Source organism: Triticum urartu, chromosome 3A (assembly GCF_056163025.1).
Source record: "Triticum urartu cultivar PI428250 chromosome 3A, HENAU_Tu73, whole genome shotgun sequence".
NCBI lineage: Eukaryota > Viridiplantae > Streptophyta > Magnoliopsida > Poales > Poaceae > Triticum > Triticum urartu.
In genome coordinates, this window is record NC_141875.1 from 682910598 (window position 1) to 682932756 (window position 22159).

The 22159-nt window shown below is 40.5% G+C and overlaps 1 long non-coding RNA gene and 1 pseudogene across 1 annotated transcript; one reads left to right on the top strand and one right to left on the bottom strand.

Moving 5' to 3' along the window:
• Positions 1–16862: 16862 nt before the first annotated feature.
• On the bottom strand, positions 16863–18139 carry LOC147981555 (uncharacterized). The gene is made up of 2 exons (XR_015598958.1): positions 17303–18139; positions 16863–17221 (listed from the first exon to the last, which is right to left on the bottom strand). It is a non-coding gene; the product is annotated as an uncharacterized LOC147981555 (long non-coding RNA).
• Positions 18140–19853: 1714 nt separating this feature from the next.
• LOC147981556 (UPF0481 protein At3g47200-like) lies at positions 19854–21536 on the top strand (annotated as a pseudogene).
• The last annotated feature ends 623 nt before the right edge of the window (positions 21537–22159 follow it).

Here is a 22159-nt window from a genome sequence, read left to right on the forward strand (position 1 = left end):
CCCTCTCCCCCTTGGCCAGAAAAAAACATAGCAGTGTGCTCTGCTCTTACGCGAGGGGGTATATATAGGCACCTCATTGGTCCCGGTTGGTGGCATGAACCGGGACTAAAGGGGAGCCTTTGGTCCCGGTTCAAGCCACCAACCGGGACCAATGGTGGTGGGCCAGGAGCGAGGCCCATTGGTCCCGGTTCGTCCCACCAACCAGGACCAAAAGGTCCACATGAACCGGGACCAATGGCCCACGTGGCCCGGCCGGCCCCCTGGGCTCACGAACCGGGTCCAATGCCCCCATTGGTCCCGGTTCTGGACTAAACCGGGACTAATGGGCTGACCTGGCCTGGACCAAAGCCCTGTTTTCTACTAGTGCATAAAGTTTCATCATCGCATATTTTTTGACGAAAAGACTGCATGATGCAGCATTTCATTGAAATTAGAGAAGAGTTTTACAGGGGTATAGCAACTAGCAAGTTACCTAGGATACAAAGCTAGTATCCAGCCACCTAATTACAGTCTGAACCTCCTTACTAGCCTTCCAACATCACAAATATTAATATGGTTCCCTAGGTCTGTGAATCATTAGGGCCACCTTATGCTTGCCTGCCAACGTCCAATCAACGAGATCATTCTTGATTCGATCCAGCACCTGTTCTTCCGTCGAGTTCTTGTGGTAAAAAATCCGCGAGTTCCGCTCCTTCCACACTGACCACCACGTGAGCTGCACTAGCGAGCTCCATGCTGCCCTGTGCATCTTGGGCACCTGCTGCCTTGATCTCGACCCCCACTCAAAAACTGCGAAGTTCATTAGAGGCAGCCATCCACCACGGGAGCTTCTAGCAGTATCCAACACACCACACTTGACAAGTACCACGACGACGACTATTGCACAAGCACCACAAAGACGACACCAATCCGCACGATGAGCCCTCCATTGGCACGAGCATCAGGTCTGCCAGGGAAAAAAGAACTTGACAACCAAGACAACCATCACATCCACTTCGATCACTATACCTCTACTCCGACCGTGACACAGCATACAAGACACCTATCATGACCCTGAAGCTGAAGAATAGTCCGATTGGTATTTAGTTGCCTGTTCACCATATGATAGACAAAGTAGCCAGATCATTTTCATGGCAACCTTATTGGTAAAGTTATTCAATATACTGAGCATCCAACAACAATAACCGTACAAGGAGAAAGCAGCATTAAGGACTCCCACAACATTGTCTCTTACTAGCTCAACATGGTTGAGCCAAGTTTTAAAGGAAAAAACACAAAATTATTGGCAATTCCCTATTTCAAATTTTCAAACATGTCGAGTTGAAATACTTAAATACGCCAAAGTAGTAAGGTCGAATTTCATAATCTGAAAACAATTTTTTATAAATTTTGGAATATTGAGTTATTGATACTTCAATATTAGAATTCATAATTTTTAATTAAAACCTTTCAAAACTTTGATGCGATGAATGCAAGTTTTGATTAATTTTACTACTTTGAAATTTTAATCTTGTGTTTGCCTGCCAAAAAAGTATCTGATATAAGTAACAAAAAGAGGAAAAAGAAGAAAACAAATAAGTAACAAAAAGTGGTAGAGAGCATGAACAGAGTGAGATAGGCATTGATTAATAAAATTTACAGGGCAAGGAAAAGTATCCCAACCATGCATCATATGACCTTTTGTTTCTTCCAGAATACACATCAATTAAGGAATTTTGACTCAATTTGTCCAAGGGTCTTCCCAGTAACTGCTTTCATAGAACATAGCACATAGTTCTCATCCGCTGCTATCCAGAACGACAAAGAAGAAGAAATCAATCTCTAAACAGAACTTAGACAAATCCCTGTAACCGGCCAGATTCCTTGCTTGCATTATTGCTCGAGAACCTTCAGTTGTAATACACCTTTTTATGAAACACATATGAGAGATGATGGTAAACATTCAGTAAGTAACTTATTATTCTTAACAATCAGAAATTATCAAGAAATGATGCATGCAGAGGAGATACAAACATATACCTGATGTTGCTAGTAGATAGTTGCAGATGCATACCAATTCCGTAAGCAACATCTCTAGATTGCAGAAGTTGGGTCGTCTAGGCTCTTTTTCCTGTAAACATAGTAGTATATATGTACTCCAGTTATCTCTGAATACTTGCACTAAACTAATCATCTTGCCGCCTGAACGAAACTCGGTGTAAGCTTCATGCAAACTGTACGAACTTGACAGCCATGGTAGCAGTGTACAACTGTACATAACCTGGTAGTTTCATGCTTAACAACTTCTACAGTTTCGTTCAACGGTAATGGCTTCGTCTTTGGCGAGCCACCTTAGAGGTCCGCAAAGCTGCATATCAGCGATGGAGCCGCGTCGAGTTCGGGTGAGAAGGTGATCCGTCATTTTTTCTTTCGGTGGCTGCTATGGTGGTGCAGGAGGCAGGTGATGGGCGTTGGTTCAAGCTCAGAGATGTTCTGCAGTCTTTTCAGTTTTGTCATGTCGGTCTTTATGTGGCTTGTAATTTAATCTTTATAATATGAATGAGACACATAACCATGAAAAAAAAAACTTCTACAGTTTCAACAACTGGATGGAAAAGGCTCAATGGAATTACATGGTTGCAACTGCCGGTCTCACAGCCTAATCAAGCATTTCCTACTTGCAGAATGCGGATACAACACCCAAAAATTCACTTGAAGTCAGAGTAAATGGCACTGGCGGTCCGAGAACTCGCGCTGCGTGTGCACTTAATTCACGGTACTTGTAAACTGGAAAAACCCGTCATAGAACTTGCATTGCGGGTGCAGATAGGTCACATATGCCATCTGAACCGGCCAGCTGTCATATTTTCGAGAAAAACCCGTCATAGAACTTGCGTTGCGGGTGCAGATAGGTCACATTTCAAAATTTTTGTTCCTGGATATTTTTTTTAAAGTCACGAATCACAAATATTTTTTAATTTATCGTCCGAGAACATTTTTTTTAAAGTCGCGAATCACAAAAAAAAATTTAAATGTTCACCACTTAAAACAAATGTTCGCAAATCACAAATATTTTTCAAATTTATCATTCACGAACAATTTTTAAAGTCGTGAACAAATATTTTTCAAATTAATCGTTCATGAACATTTTCAAATTATTGTTCGCAAATATTTTAAAATTTTCATTTGTGGACATTTATTAAAAGTCACGAATAACAATTTTTTTTTAATTAAACGTTCGTGAACTTTTTTCAAAGTCATGCTTAATAACCCGTAATGCAAGTTCTATGACGGGGTTTTCCGGTTTACAAGTACCGTGACTTAAGTGCACCGGCAGCGCAAGTTCTCGGACCGCCGGTGCCATTTACTCCTAGAAGTCAAAACTATAATGCCAAATACAACTTTCGTTTAATGTCAAATCATAAATAACCAATCCTGCTTAACTGAAATTTTCAACTAAATAAACTGAGTTGCTTGCGGTCCTGTTCATATTTCTTTAACTGCTGAACCAATTGCAGCAAATAAATACATCTCGGATACCTACATAAAAATTTCTACAATTTCTATTAAGATGACCTGGACAAAAACTGGCCCTAACTTGGTGGAACATAGATGAACAGATTACTGCGCAGCTTGTTAGGACTAGTACTCAGACCAAATTAAGGAGTTATTTTGCTGCCTGTTAAAGTACCACAAGGCTGAGTATATATTTCAGAGAAAGGAAACAAAGCCAGGTAAGATACGCAAGTGATCTTGGAATCGAAATGAAGGAAATAATGGGACCAACTGTCACCATGCATATCACCACGGGAAAAGGAATAGGAGACGGTGAGCAATGAACAGCCATATATCAAGCTATCACCACGTACGGACACATACAAAGGGCAACTATCACCACTGAATTTACCTTAGGAGCTCAGCAACGAGTTGAACAAAGGTAGAAGCGAGCTGGACAGAGCCGCGCTAGACAGGACGAGCTCAGGGCGGCCGCACCTCCACCGGATCTGCAGCCTGGCGTACTCATGCCCTCGGCGGCCTAGGCCTGGAGCACCTCCTGCGTGACAGCGGGGTGTGAGCGAGATGGGGCGGCGTGCTTGGCGACGGAACAAAGGAGAGAGCTCGGGGCAGCTGAGCAAGCTGCAGACAACAAGCACGGGCACATCCCCGGCAGCCACGCAGCCAATGCCCCGGCGACCGACAACGGCTAGGGTTAGCCGAAAAAGTTTTTTCACCGGAGCTGGTACCTACCGGTCAAGCATCCGCCGTTGGTGTCATTTTTGGGGGGTTTGTGCCCTTGTTTTGCGTCGGACAGTCAGTCAGCTTTTACAGAGAATAGAGAGGGGGAGTGGAGAGAACGGTCCATGCATGCATTCTCTCACCCCATGCACTGGACATGCATTTTATTTTCATCCTCATATTTCTAATGATTCATATCTTCTGAACCAAATGCTCGTTACTGAAACTTCTTATATATTTGAATTTGTGGTGTGAAGACGTTCAGAGCAAGATCAATTTTGAATATAATTGAACTATTTTTTATAGATATTTCAATTACATTAGAAATTGCTTTCATAAAACATAAAAATGTTTCACTAGTTTCATATATTTGAAATAATCAATTTCACATGTTTTAAACAACCTATTTCATTATTTTTCACACACAAGATTCAGCAAATTGACAAACATACTGAAATGTGTTTCATATATTTGAGAAATACATGTTTCATATATTTGAAAGAATCAATTTCACATCATGAAACATTGAATTTCACATATTTGAAATAAACCATTTCACATATTTGAAATAAACCATTCCACAAATTTAAACACTGGTTTCGTCTATTTCACTAATTTCACTAATTTTAAATTTGAAAAATCAATTTTCGCACAATGAAACACAAGTTTTGAGAAATAAGTGATTTCGACTGTTTCACTGATTCAAATATGATTTCACTCATTAAAATAAATATTTCACTCATTTGTAAACACTGGTTTCACTTGTTCAAGACACATATTACTTTCAAATAATTGAAATCTATGAAATTAGATTTTTGAACTAAGTCCAATCTATGAATAGATTTACTTTTTTTTAAAATGTGTGAAACAATTATTTTTAAAACTGCAACACGTTTCATATATTTGGAAAATACAACTTCCATATACTTTAACTAACCAAATTTACTCATTGAAACAATCGATTTCACATATTTGAAATAACTTATTTCACAGTTTATAGTTTTTCACATATTTCAGTTAATTGAAATATGGTTTGAATCGTTAAATTTAGACTACTTTCAAATGTTTCAGAGATTGATCTTGTTATCTTGTCGCCAGGATTTGAAATATATATAAAATATCCAAAACAAACTTTTACTTTAAAGATGTGAATGATTGAAATTATCACAAGATAATTAAAATCCATGAATTTATAGGGTGAGAAGTGTGTCTGTGTCTGTGTAATGCATGCACTTTTGTAGGACCCACTAGTACCTTTCTATGACCAAAACACATGCAAATAGTACTCATGTCAGATAAAGGCTGTCAGAGTAAAACAGAGAAATACCAAACATGTGCAGCTGAATACAAGAAAATACCAAAGACAGTGCGCGAATCACAAAGCAAGTCAACCGTGGATATCTCACCGGCACATCCCGGCACCAGTAAAAGTGACTTTGCGTAGAGTTAGCCATGCTCGTGCATATGGGGGCATGGAGGACGCCATGGCAGAGGGGAATTCGAGGTGTTCTTCAGGCGGAGCCGGGCGGAAGGTACAGAAACATGATCCAACCATACACAAGCTGCTTTAAGATCTAAACCATAGACAGCTACTATTTCTTCTTTTTTTATATACATAATGAATACCGGATTTAATACACGTAACGGCTCCCACAATTTATCCTTATATGCAGACATGGATGTGACAACTCTCTCTCTTCTCTCACGTACGCATGCACTTGTTTCATCTCCCTCCCTTGCATACAAAGCCATGGACTTTGTTTCGTCTTAGCAAACTAAAAACATTTATATCCTTTAAAACATAAGCTTGTTTCTGAAATAATTTATATATTTGAACTTCTGAACGCTGCGACCTTTAGAACTAAACCAGTTTTCGATACTTTTCAAGCACGTTTAAAATTCAACGTTTCACATTTTGTATGTGGAACAAACCTATTTCACATGAAAAATGTGTTTTTTGTGAAACAAGACAGTGAAAAGTGAAATACCGATTATGAAAGTGAAGAAAAATATGATACGGAAATGTCAAATTGTGAAACCGATTATTTGAAAATATGAAGAAATTTATTTCAAAAGAGTGTAATAGGTTACTTGAGGAATGCGCAATTGAAATAGCTGTTTTTTTTTGTGAAACAAGGCAGTGAAAAGCGAAACGTATGTTTTGAATTGTGAAATAGTAACCACATGAAGTGAACAGATAATTTACCGTTATGAAATTGATTATTTGAAAATGTGTAATCATTTATTTTAAAGGAGTGAAATATGTTATATTTTCAAATAATTAGTCTCATGATCATATATTCCAATTTCACACTTTTGAAATAGACTGTTTCCACATTTTCAAATAATCAGTTTCACAATCGTATATTAGAATTTCACTTTTTGTAGTTATTATTCCACAATTCTGTAATATATTACTGGCTTGTTTCACAAATATCACATCTATTTCAATTGCATTTTTGTGAAATGACATATCTCACACTTTTGACATAAACTATTTAACATTTTCAAATATCGGTTTCAAAATCATACATTGCAAATTCACTCTCTATAGTTATTTTTCACAATTATGAAATATGTTACTGGCTTGTTTTACAAAAATCACATCAATTTCAACTGCACATTTGTGAAATGACATATATCACAATTTTCAAATAAAATGTTACACATTTCCAAATAATCAGTTTTACAAGTTGTCATTTCAGTTTCATATTTGTGTTAAAATATGTTTCTCGTGCAATAGGTTGGTTCCATCTATTTCTATTGAAAAGGATTTATTCCATACTTTTCAAGTGAAATGTGTCTTTTTTCACATATGAAATATGAAGCGTTGAAATTTATATGTATTTGAAATGTATCAAAGATCTGTCTAGTTCTAAAGGTCTTTGCGCCAGGAGTTCAAATATATAAAATATTTAAAACATGAACTTATGGTTTGAATGATATGAATGTTTTTAATTAAATAAGATGAAATAAAGTCCATGAATTTATTTGGGGATGAGAGAAGAGGCAGATGCATGCATGTCGATGCTTGACAAAAAGTAGTACATCGGGCTGCTAGTCTGACAACATAGGACACTACTCATGCTGAAATACCAACATTTCATAAACATTGCAAACTTATTATACATCACATAGGTTACTATACGATACGAGGTGTCACTAACTGATTGGGTATGCAGCTGCCGGAAGGTAGCGGTACCGCTCAAGTTTTGACTTTAGCAGAAGGTAGCAGTGCAGGAGAAGAAGGCACTAGAGATTTGGTGAGGTTGCCGTTAGAGAGAAAGAGGGAGGGGGGAAAGAGCAGTGCTACACGGAAAAACCAAGGAAATTCAAAATATCTTGATTTATGGGATATCAAACCTGGGCGGCGGCGATCGACCATGGCTAGGATTAGCCATGCTGGGGCATATGAGGCACGAAGGACGTCATGGCAGAAGGCAGCAGCGCAAGCCGCCGACGGAATCAACAAAAGTGGTGGTTACTTGGTGAGCTCGATGCTCAAGAGACATGGGGAAGGGGGAAAAGGGAGTCGTTTTCTTAAGATAAAAGGAGGGTCATTTCACTATCTTGCTCACAGTGGAGGAGTTTTTTTAGGTCAAGGAGTGTTTTGGTTTTTGAGGGAACTATGGATTTTATTCAAAGTTCAAAGTCTCAGGGATATCAGTTAACACCCCTAGCCATGGCGACCGACTAGAAGAGACGAAGCTGCTTTAACACTAGTGCAGAACCGGGCAATAGCACCGGTTCGTAAGGCCCTTTAGTGCCGGTTCGGTAGCCGGCACTAAAGTATGGGTACTAAAGCCCCCCCCCCCCCCTTAGTACCGGATCAGCACGAACCGATGCTAAAGGGCAACCACGTGGCACGAGCCAGCTCCGGGGGCAGGGAGCCCCTTAGTACCGGTTGGTGACACCAACCGGTATTAAAAGGTTGGGGGATTTTGGGTTTATGATTTCTTTTTCATTTAATTTGGTGTTTTCCATTTAATTCTTTTTCGTTTGCTGGTATTTTACGATACTACATATTGTACACGTTATGCATATATATAAATAGAATTTCTAGTAGAACCGATTATATATATATATATATATATATACAATATATATATATAGTGTTACTATTCATCACTCAGGGTGCAGAATAAGTTATTCTTCGCCCGAAGTAATCATACGATCATTTCATAATTAAATTACGTTTCGAATTCAAATAGTTACATTCGTATTGATTCACTACGTAAAATTTGACTTAAGAAAAATAAAAATATAGGTCATAAGACAAGAAAATTTACAGTTTATGTGTATTTTAGACTATGTTTTTATGTTTGTAATTTTACATAACATAAAATATTTTTTACGGTGATTATATATTTTCTTACGGTCCCTTTTTGCATCGGAAATAAGACAAAACTTACGGAGCCAGTGGCATTAGCCTAATTGGTGCCTTCGGAGCACGATGACAATTGGAAGTGGTTCATGGGGATGGTAGCAGGTAATAGTATTCTCCTTTGGGATCTATGACCTGGTCGAGCAAAAATCCCGTTATTTTCTCTTGAATTGCTTCTATGCGCTCCTCTGCTAGGAGCTGCTCCCGCATCTCTCTGAACTGTTAAGAAAGAGATCAATATGCATGTGTATTAGTTGTGTGACTAGATATCGATAATGGTGTAAAAATGTGAATAGTGTTCTGACAAACGTACCCAGTCGTGTCTTTGAGATCTGCTCCTTTCGAACGCCATCATGCGAATGTTTTCGCAAACGTAGTATGCACACAGATTATTCCCCGACGCCTGCTTCAGGGCCTTTACGAGAATGGAATTTGATCAGATAATAATTAATCAAGCATGATAATTAAGGAGATGGCAGCTAGCTAGCTAGTACTACTTAGTTACTTACCTTGGGTCGATACCATTTCAGTTTTCATTTCCATTGGCCTGTAGTGACGCTGATGAAGTTTGCCCAAACCCTGCCCATCGACAAAGAAAATGAATAAAGGGGTTATTAAATAGTTCATATCAGGAAATGACGAACTAAATAGGCTGAGATATAGTTAATAATGATTGAAATTACCTGTTGACTATCCCAAACAAGATGGTGTAGTCACTTTCTTTTTTAAGTAGTGAGTCCAGTATTTCAACTGTTCCTTCATCAACTTTAATGATTAACAAGATCCAGTGAAATCTGCATGCACACACGTTTGCATGTCTTAATTAAGCGGGCATATGTAACCAAAAACATGTAGCTAGCTAGTAGGCAAAAACAGAATTTGTAGTACAAGACAGTGTGACTCACTCAAAGTTGTAAGGAAGTAGTATATCTTCATTGTATTTGAGGCGCTTGAAGAACTCTAGCATGCTTTCCTCTACATTTTTTTCATAATATGCATCTAACTTCCATGTGTATTCATTAATGGTATTTGGGTCAATGAACCCAATGCCATAGCGTCCACCTTTTTTCATTTCATACATCTTCATCCTGCATAATACCACAGAAAAAAATATAGTGAGGATAATTACAGGTAATGATTGATCAAAATGATCACTATAGCTAGCTTGAGACTTAAATTACAGAAAGAAATCACTTACAGACAATAGCAACTGACGATAGATTTATCGAGTGCGTCTTGATTGTATAACTGAAATAGTTCTGAATACTCAACGGACACAGCTTTCTCATGGAAGTAATGATCCTTCTTGACATTCACCATGAGGGACTCTCGATTGGAAATCTTGGTAATGTCCATGTACCATTGATGCAATTCATACATCTCCTTAGGAGCTTCTTGACCTCGTCTGGCTCGACAAAAGGTTGGCCCCGAACATATTTCCGTTTTATTTCCTCCTCTCTAAGCAGAGACATGAGCTCGATATCGAGGAGTTGTCCAACAGTGATCTTGAGGATTTCAGCCTGCCTTATATGCTCCTCGGTTATTACCACATCGCTCAGCTCGGGAACTTAAACGGTTTGCCCACAATAATATTGGGCGCGCCTACTCTCATGTGTTGTTGGCACAACAAGCGGGGGGATTGATTGCACCGCCTGTTCTCCCAGCTGGGGAACGATTTTACCGCATTTTTCGCCAGCTGATTTGCTCGAGCTCGAGCTCGCCTCTTTTTGTAGACGTGCTCGATTTAACTTCCTGAGGTGGCGCTCATAGTCTGTGTCAACAGGCTTGGGTGCTGGTGGTCTAGCCATACGAATGAAGTGGTCAATCTTTTCCTCAGGCACTTTCTCCCTTGGTGGCGGTGGCGGTTTCGGTGCAAAATGGGCTTCCACCTCAGCCTTCGATATGGCTGCGTTTTCTTCCTCGTACTTGTCGTAAGGCCTCTGCGAAAGAGGCGCGAGGCTGCTTGGACCATATTGAAATCGCCTGCCTCCGCCTGTACCTCCCGTCCTACCTCGACAGGGGAGGCCGGATGTCCGGGCGTCGGGCCGGATGTCCGGGCCTTTGTGAGGTGCCAGATGTCCGGGCGGTCGGGGCTGGCCTTGACGCTCTCTGGATAGGCGGGGTCCGGATGTTCGGGCGATGGGCCGGATGTCCGGAGGCTCGGGACGGGCCGGATGTCCGGGCTTGGGGCCCGGATGTCAGGGCTGGCGGGGTCGGCCTCGGCACTCTCTGGATAGAGGGTGCCGTATTTCCGGGCTTCGGGCCAGATATCCGGGCTGGGCCAGAGGTCTGGGCTGGGGCTGGATGTCCGGGCCTGTAGGTGCTTGCCGGCTGGGCGATGTTGTGGACGATGCTCCAGGGGCCGGATGTCCGGGGTCACGGTCGGATATCCAGGGCCTGGAAGTTGTTCTCAACTTCTTCCGTTGGTTCTCTTCGTCCTTGAACTTGAGGACTTGTCCGTCTTCACGTGCATCTACAGGAGGGTCCTCTTGATACCTAATCATGCACGACATCTCGGACTTAGGTAGTAGCCATGTCTCGAGTGGATCATATGTGATATCACTAAGGAAGGAAGTCACCTCGGTCTCGAGAGCTCTAACTCGTGCTCGTGTCATAGGTCCTCTTGGCACTTGGTGAGACAATGGTAGATCCATGGGGATGACCATAGGATGCTCCTCATCAACTTGTAAATCATTGACCATAGCAAGTATCTGATCACTAGTACGGACGGCGGGCTTCTTCCGGTGATCTGCCTCGCCTTTGAAATGCTTGCCTTTCTTTCGACATTGATGGTTGGTCGGAAGAAATCGACGATGCCCCAGGTACAAATTCTTCATGCATTTGTCCAGATATATACTGTCGGTGTCATCTAAACAGTTCATGCATGCGTGGTATCCCTTGTTTATCTGTCCTGAAAGGTTACTGAGAGAAGGCCAATTATTGATGGTTACAAACAGCAACACATGTAGGTCAAATTCCTGCTGGTCTTACTCATCCCACACACGTACACCTTTTCCATTCCACAGCTGTAAAAGCTCTTCAACTAATTGCCTTAGGTACACATCAATGTCGTTGTCGGGTTGCTTAGGGCCTTGGATGAGAACTGTCATCATAATGAACTTCCGCTTCATGCGCAACCAAGGAGGAAGGTTATAGATACATAGAGTCACGGGCCAGGTGCTATGATTGCCGCTCTGCTCCCCGAAAGGATTAATGCCATCCGCGCCTAAACCAAACCATATGTTCCTTGCGTCACCTGCAAATTCCCCCCACTTTCTCTCGATTTTTCTCCACTGCGACCCGTCAGCGGGTGCTCTCAACTTCCCATCTTTCTTACGGTCCTCTTTGTGTCATCGCATCAACTTGGCATGCTCTTTGTTTCTAAACAGACATTTCAACCGTGGTATTATAGGAGCATACAACATCACCTTGGCAGGAACCCTCTTCATGGGCCGCTCTCCCTCAACATCACCAGGGTCATCTCGTCTAATCTTATACCGCAATGCACCGGATACCGGGCATGCATTCAAATCCTCGTACATACCGCGGTAGAGGATGCAGTCATTAGGGCATGCATGTATCTTTCACACCTCCAATCCTAGAGGGCATAGAACCTTCTTTGCTCCATATGTACTATCGGGCAATTTGTTATCCTTTGGAAGCTTCTACTTCAATATTTTCAGTAGCTTCTCAAATCCGTTTCAGATACACCATTGTCTGCCTTCCACTTCGGCAATTCCAGTGTGGTACCGAGCTTTGTGTTGCCATCTTCGCAATTTGGCTACAACCCTTTTTTGTTATCCTCTAACATGCGATCAAACTTCAACTTCTCCTTATCACTTTCGCATTGTCTCTTTGCATCAACAATAACCCAGCGAAGATCATCATCGGGCACATCATTTGGTTCCTCTTGATCTTCAGCTTCCTCCGTTGCAGCATCACCGTATTCAGGAGGCACATAGTTGTCATCATCCTCTTCTTCTTCATTGTCTTACATCATAACCCCTCTTTCTCTGTGCTTGGTCAAAACATTATAGTGTGGCATGAAACCCTTATAAAGTAGGTGGGTGTAAAGGATTTTCCGGTCAGAGTAAGACTTCGTATTCCCACATATAGGGCATGGAAAACACATAAAACCATTATTCTTGTTTGCCTCAGCCACTTCGAGAAAATTATGCACACCCTTAATGTACTCGGAGGTGCGTCTGTTACCGTACATCCATTGCCGGTTCATCTGCATGCATTATATATAATTAGGTGTGTCAAAAACCATCATAGAACATCATGAATACAGAAATGACCAAATTAATAGAAGTTCATCATCACATTAAAACCAAAGTACAATAGTGATCAAATGTTATTACTGAAAAAATGGAGCTTGAACAAGGAGCTTCGAGAGGAGAAAGCTTAATGTGGCTTGGGCATTTCATCGAACACCTCATGTGCATAGGAGGTGAGCTAGAGCATGACAAAGCTCTCCCACGGCTAACCAAAAAAACAGAGCAGTGCACTGCTCTGCTCACGGGCAGGGGGTATATATAGGCCTCTCTTCAGTCCCGGTTTGTGGCTAGAACCGGGACTAAAGGACCTCATTTGGTCCCGGTTCCAGCCACCAACCGGGACTAAAGGTGGTTGGCCAGGAGCGAGGTCCATTGGTCCCGGTTCGTGTCTGGAACCGAGACCAAAGGGGTCAGATGAACCGGCACCGATGCCCCCGAGGCCCGGCCGGCGCCCTGGCCTCACGAACTGGGACTGATGCACCCATTAGTCCCGGTTCGTAGGGGAACCGGGATTAATGCCTTTTTCAGGCCTGGACCAAAGCCCTGTTTTCTACTAGTGTATGCTGAAAATGTCAAGGGAGGTTGGGTAGATCAAACTTAACATGGAAGAGTCCGTTAAGAGAGATCGAAAGGACTGTAATGTCATCAAAGAACTAGGCATGGACAGGGGCGCGTAGAAGGTAGCTATCCATGTGCCAGAACTATGAGCTAATTTCGAGATCTTATGGGTTTCAGCTCTAGCCTACCCTTCACAAATAATTTAATTCCATGACTTGCCACACATGCATATGCTTTTTCGTATTTGCACACATTCTTTGTTGCCAATTGCAGATTCAGCTATAAGTTTTGGCACCGGCTATCTATTCAATTCTGCTACTATGTGTGATCTTTGCATTTATTGGGCAGGATATCCCCTTTATTTGGTTTTACATATGTTGTTGCATCGGTGAATAAACTGTGATCTTCAAAATTGCTTTGCAATTTTGCATTAGTTTGCCTTTAATACCAAATTTCATATTTCTAGAGCTGACACTATTTTAATGAAAATGTTTTCTTTAGAATTTGAAAACCATAAAAGGGTAATACAATATTGTAAGTCAAATTCGGCTAATAGTTTCGAGAGGATGTTCTTTGTCGGTCCACGTGCTAGATGCCTCTTGGATGAGGGAAATAGGTAACCGATAAATCAGCGGTGGTACCTGAAAGTACCGGTGGTACCTCCCCAATCACCGTAAAAGAGCTCGTAAGTAAGTCAAATTATTCAGGTAATAGTTTCGACTGATTATTTGACTTACGATATTGTAAGCCACTATCTATGTTGGCCCACTTGCTAGATGCCTCTTGGATGAGGGAAATAGGAAACCAATTATTTTTTTGAGCCAAAACCATTGAACAATCGTTCTACGGTAATTTTCATTAATTAAATATGGTACAAGGAACAGGAAACCAATTATTCAGTGTCTTCTTTATAAGATTAACTGAGGATTTGATGTAGCATAGAGATAAGTTCATATGCACTATTCTCTAACTGAAAAATATGGTAGCAACAGTTATCTATTTACTTATCTATGCAAATATTTTGAGGAAAATGTCCTATGCAGATAGTTTGTGCATGCCTTGGAAGTTGGTAAACTGCAGGATTAACTAAGAGAAGCTAAATCTATTCTATAGCATGGTGCACCATGCTGTTAGAAAGTTCACCCCAGTTCTCTAGCGAAAAAGTTTTTTTACCGGAGCCGGGAGCTACAGGTCAAGCATCCGTCGTTGATTCTCGCATTCAGATGTGTGCAGGTATCCAACGTATAAAGTCACAAAGATTCCTTTGTGTAATACATTTCTATATACACCTGACACCTTCTAACAAATACCTGACCATCACATCCCCACTATTTTTATATCTAGTACTGCATGCACACTCACAGTCCTCTTCAACCATTGAGAAAGTAGCATTTATTTTCTTGTGAGATATTAATTCACCAATATCTTGTAAACAAAAATCTGGTTATTTCATATTTCTCTATATTTGAGTTCCTGACAATGAGATCTTTAAAACAAGACCAATCTTGACTATATTTCAAACGAGTTTCAAAAGAACCGATTTTACTCATTAAAAAACGATTTCTCTCATTTCAATCAACAAAAGTTTACTCATTCCAAACAAATTATTTCACTAATTTGAAAATACATATTCACTCATTTACATAATGATTTCACTATTTTGAAATAGTAAGTTTCAGTCTTTTTAAAATATGATAGTGAAATATGCTTCTGAAAGGACTGAAATCCTCTTTTTGAAGAATTGAAATCATTTCTTTGACAGTTGAAATAACTAGTTCACTCATTCTGAAATACAAAATTGGAAGTGGAATAACTGAAATGACATTGCAAACAATTAAAAATTATTTATGCCACTCTTTTGAAATACAAAATTTCAGTATTTTGTAAAATATGATAGTGTATGTTTTTAATTGCATTGAAACTTTATTTTTTGAAGAATTGAAATAATTTCTTTGGGAGTTGAAATAATCAGCGTCAATCATTGTGAGAAATGAAATTGGAATTGGAAAAACTGAAATGACATTGTAAAAAAATAATTAATATAACAAGTTACAAGTATTTCACACCAAAAATATGTGTAAAATGTATGGAAAATAGATTTCACTCATTTCAAATATTGGTCCTCAATTAAAAACACCTTTTACTTCCGGAAATTGGTTTCGCTCATTTCGAAAAATTATCAGCTTAGAAAAACAATTTCACTAATTTCAGAAAACACATTACGCTCATTTTGCAAAACTAATTTCACTGCAAATTTACGAAATATATTGACACGTACTTCACTCATAATGAATGTCAATTTCAAACACTGAAAAATGCAGTTTCACATAAAATGTTGGTTATATTCCACTTTTGCAAATAACCTATTTCGCTCATTCCAAAAAACACATTGCACTCACTCAGTTAAGATACTATATTTTACTTGTTTAAAAAACTGATATCACTCATTACAAAAATATTGATTTCACTAGTTTCAGAAAACACATTACACTCATTTTAAAAAATTAGATTTCACTCATTTCACACATATTAGAAAACATGTTACACTCACTTAAAAAATATACATTTCACTATTATGGGAAAACACATTATGCCCACTCGATTGAAATACTCCTATATTTCAATCGTTTCAAAAACTGATTTCACTCATTACAAAATATATTTTAAAACTAATTTCATTGTGTATTTCCGACAAAATTGAAACGTATTTCACTGATCACAAATATCAGTATCGAACACTAAAATAAGCTGTTCCACACAAAATATATTGAGTGAAATATGTTAATTTAAATGTTGAAAAATTAACGTGTTTTGAAATATATCCAAGAATGACCTTGTTCTAAAGGTCTTTGCGCTACTAACTCAAATATATAAATTATTTCAAAAACAAAATTATAACTTGAAAGATATGAATGATTAAAATTGTCATGGGGTGAATAAAATGATGTTTTGTTGGTGGGAGAGGAGAGAGTGAATGTGTCATAACCTGTACCCATGTGAAAGAAAAATAGAAGGATAGGACAATGCATGCTACCTTTACCTGTAAATGGTGGAACCCACAAGAGAGAAATGCCAACACTTAAAGCCAGAAAAAGATGTCAAATACATGCAACTGTATTGGGATACACACCATGTGGCTGAACCCATTGGGTGTGCGTTGCCGGTAGCTCCGGGTGCCGGTAAAAGTGACTTTGCGAGTTCTCTAGGCCGTTACCATTTGACCTTGTTCTAAGATGAACTCCATCGGGTGTACAATTATTGGTTACAGCGAATCCCTCGCTTCTCGGCCCATATCATCACAATCAAGCACATTTTAGTTTGTTCATTGAACTTTATAGTCGCTACCATTCAAAATTCTTTAGTGCAACATTTGGAGCATAATAATTTGTTGAACTAATAAATTCGATCTAACGTTTCACCGCAGCTAGCATAAAAACGTGTGCCAATTAATAAACCCGATTTAACATTTCAGCGAGATCGAGTTGCTATTAGAACATATACGTCGAAACAGACCAGTGAATTGAAACATACGATGCTATGCTTCCCATGGTGGCATACATGCACGATAACCACAACTGTTACATCATTACGACTTAGTGGATCCATCTTATTTGCCCGTCACCATAGTGGATCCATCTTATTTGCCCGTCACCTTAGTGGATGCTTCCTGGTGGAGCTTTGAGCAGGTTTTCGCGCGACGGCGGGATGCGGGGCGGAAGGCGCACCGGGAACAGGGCCTTCTCTTCTGCGGCAGCTGGAGCGCTGCCACCGCATCCTCCTATTCCTAGCAGATATATAGATATCACGGCCGGCGCAAGCGTCACGTACGAGCTCGTGCCCAAAACTAAGTGGCAATAATACTCACCTGTTCCTGCAGATACTATGTTCGATTCGCCAGTGGATGCACAACGGACCGGCACCGGAGCGACCGATGGCACACGCCCTGCCGAGGCGCGAGGGCAAGTGAAGCCGACGACTCCAAGTAGTATGATCATGGCGCAGATGAGAGCTTTGGGAGCAGCCATGGTTCCTTCCTTGTTTCGTGGGTGGCATCTCAACTAGCTGCTTGACGAACGCATTTATACAGATACAGCCATGGCGGATCGATCGGAGATGGCAGCACCTCAACGTGGGTCGGTGGGTGTCCACATCCGAAGATTAATTCCTGGCCGACTGCCAAATGATTCAGCGTTGTGATCGGTTGGGCCGGCCGGTTCCCTCTCTACTGGCGTGCGCGTGTCTGTCTTGTACCGTGCAAGAGTACTAGCCGCCGCTTTAAAATCTTGAGATATATAGCTAAGCGTAGAAACAGATCGGGTAAACATCCTTAAAACTCCTAGTAGTAGTGTTAGTTAAAGGCACTAGTAGTGTTAGTTAAAGGTCACACTAATAGTGTAGTGCGTGATCCCCTAAAAAAAGTAGTACGTGAAGCTCGCCGTTAGCTAGTGCAGGGGCACGGAGCAGCTCGATGCATCTCGCCATGGCCGCCGTCGACGATGAGTCCGCAGAGCCTTCATCCCCGAGCAGCACGAGGGTGTTACATATCAGGTCGTCCACGCCAAATCAGGTAAACTGGTTTCTAAGAGTGCTTGTAATTACCGAAAACCTGGGCGTCCGAGGGAGCATTAGATATGCATGTAGTGCCTTTAGTTAGACTAGTAATAATGTACGTGCAATGCACGTTTATATTAGGTAGGATGTTGGTTGCACGTTATATTAGGTAAGATATATCTATTGCATGTTGCTATTTGGTAAGATATCAATCACTTTTTCGCAGGAATAGTAAGATATTAATTACCTGGCAAATTTCAAGAGATAGTGTTGAGTCAAAACGTGTTTATAACCAATGACAGTGATGGGTAATTAGAGCGTTAAACGTGCTTGGTGCTCAACATTGGAACGATTCGAACCGCTAGATAACATGATTTGACGGTCAAGATAGTTTGAATCTGTCCATTTGAGTCTTTTTATATTGGTATAGATATAGGTATATAAAAAAGCAAATGTAATGCAGGATAGTCGAAAGAAGATGACGCTGGTGATCCTATATTAATGGCGATCCGATGTGAATAGTCGAGAACCACTGCATGTGGCTATTAATCGCCCCTTTATTGGGCCTCGCTAGTGATAGACATGCATGGGTAAGAGGAGCGCAGTTGCATGCAGGTTGGCTGGTTCCATGGAAGAAAATTTCGCTCACGATAATTTAGACCGCTTTGGCCGGGCTGCCTTAGATTCCCTTCAGGAGGAAGTAGGGTTTTGGATGATTCGCTGACTGATCAGTTCTTTTGCTTGCGCCTTCCTCGCCCTCTCTCGTTCTTTCCTCATGTTCGATCAATATTTCCGATGAAGCTCGGCTGCCGCGTTGTGATGGAAACCGGCTTGAATACCGCGGGAGAAAAGTAGGCCAACTTCGATCTCAAATGTTGCTCTGGGGAGAATTCGGACGCCATGAGACGGTAATGAAATTCCTCCCGATGTGTTGCTCGCCTAGTTTAATTAATATAGGTCATTTTCATTCCAGATAAATTTTGTCTTCACGATAGCCTCAAGTCGAATTCAAACTAAGTGAGAAAAATATCAGTCTGGTGAACCACGCAATATTTTTCATTTTTCACTCGCAGATTATGGCATTTGTGGGTGTTCAGACAGTGAGTGGAATTGATATGTCATTAACGCAGCACATTGGTCGATTAAAAATATAATAATACCAAGTACGTTGAATTCAAGTCATAGGAACGATATAGATTTCTTATAGATCTGTCTACGAATTGAAGTAAATTGGGAGGTGGACATGCAGGAGCTATATATTGGGTGTGTTTGGTGAGACAGGAAACATGATCAGTGACAATTGAAATAGGTTACTACTATTTGGGTTTATAATTGAAAGTATGCTCTACGAAATAGTTCAGATTCTTCAGCTGGTTTTATACTATGCTTACCGCGGTCATTTGGTTTCAGATGCATATTTATATGATTCGGCTGTATATTTTGGCCATGATTGTATAGTAGAAATGTAAGTCCTAGCCGTTGGACTATTGATATCATGAACTCTTCAGTATATTTTTTCATTAACAGGCTTATGAAATATAGAAGGCGAACTACTTCCCACTTGTGCCAAGAAGTACCGAGTTCGACGCGGCCTCTCTGCATTGCACTGTGTAGGGGTAAAGCTTGCCTTGTATAATATCCTTCCCCAGAACCCACCTGATGTGGGAGCTTCTAACATTGAGTATGTCTAGGCTGATGAACTATGTTTCCAATAGTTACCTTAGATAATTTTGTTACTCTTTGTATATATCAGAATGTTATTCTTACTACTTGCTTTTAGTAATATTGATCTAATTGTCTTTCTTTACCTCTCTCTGCTACCTGCTAGCTATCGTGAATTAATATGACGTTCTTGGGTAACTAAAATGATGGCGCAAGGTGAGATGAGTAGAGCAGAAACTATGAACATCGACGAATTGGAGAATTTGATGGCAAGGAAGCTAACTTACTATAGATCAATTTACAAAGATCACGAGCAGCGAAGAAAATTGTGCATAATTTTCCGAGTTCCAAAACATATTAAGCAAGTTGACAAGTTATCTTATGAACCAAAAGTTATGTCCATAGGTTCTTATTACCATGGAAATTCTTCCCTGCAGTTTATGGAGAAAGTAAAATGGAACTGCTTAGATTATGTTCTTAAACTGAACTGCGGGAAAAAGTTAGAGGTCTATCTAACAATGATGGAGAGTCTTGAGAAGCAGGCAAGGAGTTGCTATTCTGAGGAAGTTTCTCTGGAAAGTGACATGTTCCTGCGAATGCTCCTGCTTGATGGATGCTTTGTGCTTGTTTATCTAGGTGGAACGAACGACTTAAATTGGTGTGTTAGTGAACAGAATGCATGTGGTAGTAATTATCAGGGGGGAGAACCACTTCAATACACAATAGCACAACCAGAGGAGATTACGGAGCATGCATCAAATGAGGGAACACGTACTGAAAGTATGAGATTGATTGCTGGGACATCATCTGATTTATGTTCAACAGAAAGTGTGGAACTTGGGCATATTATTACGGGCGAACAATGCTATGATCGGAAGGATCCCGACCAACCCAAATGTGACCCAATTTCTGAATGGCACCACGCCCATGTATTTCGCGACCTACTTCTTCTTGAGAACCAATTACCATTTTCCATTGTGAAGAGAATATATGGGTTACTTGTTGGACACGATGCTGTAGATCTACTTACAGAAAAGGTCCGTAAATATTTAGAACTCAATATTCAGAAGTACACAACAGTTGCTCGTAATTTTGATGGGCAAACAGACTTCCACCACTTGCTCCATTTGTGTCATATGTACTTCCGGCCTCAACAAAGGATTCAACCAGAGCAGCATTGTCAAATTAGAAACTGATGGTTGCATCCTCTCACAACTTTGTGGCACACATATTACAAAAGAAGTTATTTCGAAGAGTTGTCTATCAATCAGCAGGCATCTCATATAAGTTCTTGTCAGACACTGAATCGATGGCGACAAGCGGAACAGTATCATGAAGCTGGAATTGAGTTTAAGTGCAAAGAGCACAACAAACATAACCCGCCTTCTCTTCTGGACATAACTTTTGACAAGGGTGAGGTGGAAATTCCATGCTTGCTTATTGATGAAAATACCATTTGCCTCTTCAGGAACTTGGTTGCATTTGAGCAAACATGCTCGCAGTATGGAAATGATGTCACTTCCTATATCGCTTTTATGTCCCAGCTTGTTAGTACCCCCTGTGATGTTGCACTGCTTGCTCGCAAAGGAATAATCCTACACCACATGCGTACTGATGAAGAAGTGTCAACTCTTTTCAGTAAGCTGGGTAAGAATGTGGACTTTGATCAGAACGGTGTGCACTATCTTAAATCTGTCTGCCGTATGATGGAAGAGTATTATCAGAATTGCGTAAATAGATGGATGGCCTGGTTGTGGCATAATCATCTAAAAAATCCATGGTTGGTCTTAGCGGTAGTAGCAGCAGCTATCGTTCTTCTCTGCACCATTATCCAATCATTGTTATCCTTGCTTGCGTATTTGGATCAGACAACGGGTACTAATTAGGCAACCAGCTAGGTGGACACTTGTTTCCCAACCCGTCAGAAGACAGTCTACTTCTGGATATCTTAATAGAAGGTTAATTGTTTCTATGTTTTCCGTCGACAGGTTCCACACAATTTATAAACATTGGGTTGGACACTAATGTACTCCTCCAGGCATAAGAACAATGGTGCCCATACCCTGATTGGAAATCATTTGTTAGTGCCTCATCAAGTTGTTTTTTTGCCATATAGTAACAGATTTTTTTGCATATGTTATTTATGTAGGAGAGCTACATCTGTATTCATCAAGATAGAAAGAGTTCTAGAACCCCATAAGTAAGGCACGACCGAATAAAACGAAAGCACAATATTCTAAGCAACATGAAAAGACCCAAGGACTGCTACTACCAAGAAACTTCACGTGGGTGGCCATCCATGACCCAATGAATGCCCTTCTCACCTGGCCACCACCAAGGAACCCTGGCTGATAGCTACAACTTATAAGGGCATTTATAACCATTGTTTTAAATAGCCCGCTATAGCTCCGCTATAGCACGCTATAGCATTTACAAAAGGTCTTGCGCTAAGAGACATTGGTCCAAACAAATGAATAAACATTTTAAATAGCGCGCTATAGCGTTTACA